This window comes from Lampris incognitus, chromosome 1, assembly GCF_029633865.1.
Source record: "Lampris incognitus isolate fLamInc1 chromosome 1, fLamInc1.hap2, whole genome shotgun sequence".
In the NCBI taxonomy this organism is placed as follows: domain Eukaryota; kingdom Metazoa; phylum Chordata; class Actinopteri; order Lampriformes; family Lampridae; genus Lampris; species Lampris incognitus.
In genome coordinates, this window is record NC_079211.1 from 100373776 (window position 1) to 100376602 (window position 2827).

General features: G+C 40.0%; 1 long non-coding RNA gene across 1 annotated transcript; it reads right to left on the bottom strand.

The window, feature by feature from the left end:
* Positions 1-722: 722 nt before the first annotated feature.
* On the bottom strand, positions 723-1751 carry LOC130119113 (uncharacterized). Its single transcript, XR_008810842.1, has 4 exons — positions 1661-1751; positions 1337-1552; positions 1048-1136; positions 723-894 (listed from the first exon to the last, which is right to left on the bottom strand). It is a non-coding gene; the product is annotated as an uncharacterized LOC130119113 (long non-coding RNA).
* Between the last annotated feature and the right edge of the window lie 1076 nt (positions 1752-2827).

Consider the following 2827-nt stretch of genomic DNA (forward strand, 5'->3'; position numbering starts at 1 on the left):
GACAATGAAACTATTTGTTTTAGCCATAATAACAGTGGGATATCCCACTCTATTAAGAGTTAATATGCATGTACAAACAGAATAAATTGGGTTAAATATAACAACAATCTTTATTAATGTGACATTGTGTGCAACATTTGACATCTTCACATGGTAAACATCTGTGACCAGGGGCTTGGTTGGGGTCCCCAGGGTGGAGGGCTGGATGGAGGGCCCCCGAGGCAGACGCACATTTCTGACCATTACGTTCATGTTGTCTATCCATGTAAATAAACCAGTACACATATTTGTACATGTTGTTATCAAAGCACCTTAGTATTGTGTAAAGAGACTAAACTTAATCAAGGCTACTGTGTGAAAGAGCACGTTCACGTATGCTTATGTGATGCGTATAACAGTCAATGAACAGGCTTGTTAAACTAGTTAATGTCAAAGAATAAAATTAACACACTAAACAATACATTTACACATGTAAGTCACCCTTGCCTTTATGCTCGGCCTCGATCCACTGCCTCTTCTGCATCTTGATAATATGGTTAAATATAACAATAATCTTTATTAATGTGACATTGTGCGCAACATTTGACATCTTCACATGGTAAACACCTGTGACCAGGGGCTTGGTGGGGGTCCCCGGGGTAGAGGGCCCCCAAGGCAGAAGCACATTTCTTTCTTTTTTTTTTAAGCAATTTATTTTATTATTTTTCAGTGTTATCATCGGGTTCAGCATTTTACAGAATGTGATTGAGGTTTTACATAATAATAAACAAAAACATCAAAACAAAAACAAAATAAAGTAAAAATAAAATAAAATAGAAATGAAAATATTAATGCTCGGCCTCGATCTACTGCCTCTTCTGCATCTTGATAATATCATTAAATTCTTGCACTTCACTAAAGAATACATTGGGAAAAGAAAAGACACAGAGAAAAGGAGAGATAAGAAACACAATCGATCGGACATGAGAACTCATGGTATATCATGAATATTAACACAGCTAGGGGATGTTAGGCATAAAGTGGTAGACTAATTTCAGACATTTGTACCTTTCATCATACAATGGTCCCGCGTTAAATCTTCTCTTTGCCTCAGCTAGAGAGAGGTTGTGCACTGCCACAAGAGCGTAGACAATGGCCTGGTAGAGATAGATAACCTCCAGTTAAAAGGGGTCCCATATTTACAACACAATACAAATTAGTGGTAGGGCGAGCATAACCCACTCACTAAATCGCGGAATGCCCTTTTAACAGTTATAATACAGGCTTTGATGACAGGATAAACAGACAATTATTGAAATCAGTGTAACTAAGATTAGATGGTTGAGTTAAACCTCACCTCAGGCATCAGCACATCCAACATGAAGCGGACTCTCTGGAACTCTGTTGTTGGGAAATAAGGTGCACATTTTGTGGCTCCTTTGAGGACCGAGTTGATGTGCTTAAAAACTTCATCAATTTGGTCGTCTTCTTCCAGGTAGGTGAAGACCCTGTCTGGTTTCGCAGACCTGAAATTCACCAGTCACTTGGAGCTGCCTTCACCTGTGATTATTTCCTATAGAAACAAAGACCATGTCAAATAAATGCACTGCAGAAGATCAGGCTTTGATCATCTTTTTTGCTATTTTTTTATGTATAAGCATTATTATTATTGGTATCATACCAGTAGCCGTTTGTCCGACCCCTTCAGCTTCGTGATGAAGTCCACCAATCTTTCATTGGCAGACCTGCGGGCTTCTCTTGCACGTTTTGCCATCTTTGCTGTAGTGGGTGTAGTGTTCATCAAGTAATGTAAAGGAACCTCTAGGGATGTGTGGCAAAGGACAACTTGTGAATTCTAAACCAACCCAGAGTAATTCATCAAATATCGTAAAAACACAACACGCAATGACAATGTATGGTCATTTTTTGTTGTGGCTGTCCTGTAAAGTTTGTCAAATGTCACTTACCCCCCTCTGGTTCTAAGCCCTCGTTATGTTCCTGTAATGTAAGAGAGCAACAAGACAGATGATGACTGAAAAATATATTTATTTCTCCAAGCACTCCCAGTGAGAATCCCGCTTAAATATTTCAAACAATTTGACAAACTATGTAGCAGATTCCTCTGGGATGGTAAACGCCCTGACTTAATTTGAAAAAACTACAAAGGCCAGTGGACCAGGGTGGGCTGGGTATCCCAAACTTACTGTTATACTACCAAGCGTTTGGTCTCAGGCATCTTGCCCACTGGACTTTACCTCCCGAGCACGCCCCCCCCCCTCCTGGTTTGGCATCGAAAGTACACTTTGTGATGCTCTCCCTCCCCTCCATCTTACATCCGCTGCACTGCCTACAGTAGCCATTACCCATCCGATAGTTGTCAACACTCAATGGATTTGGAAACAAATCTCAATTAGACTCAAATTCAATCCTCACCTCAATTTAGCAGCCAGTATCTGGTTGAATCCCATGTTGAAGATTGACAAAAAAACATTTATTTGGACACAATGGGCGGGAAAAGGAATATTGGTTATAGGAGATTTATATGATGAAAGTGGTACGATGAAATCATTCACGGCGCCTGTGCAACAGTATGGCCTCCCCCAACAGCAGTTCTTCAACTAAGACACCTCTTGTCTCTATCTCCACAACCCCGCCTAGTTCAGATGTATTGTCGGATATAGTTAAGGTGTTTGGCACAGGCCATGAAGCTTCAAAATATTACTTGTTGTTGACTAAACACTCTGATGGTTTGGGATCCAATTTAAAGTTAATCTGGGAGATCGATCTTAATCTTACCTTTACCAGTAAGGAGTGGGAAAACATTTTAAGGAATTATAAGAAAACATCA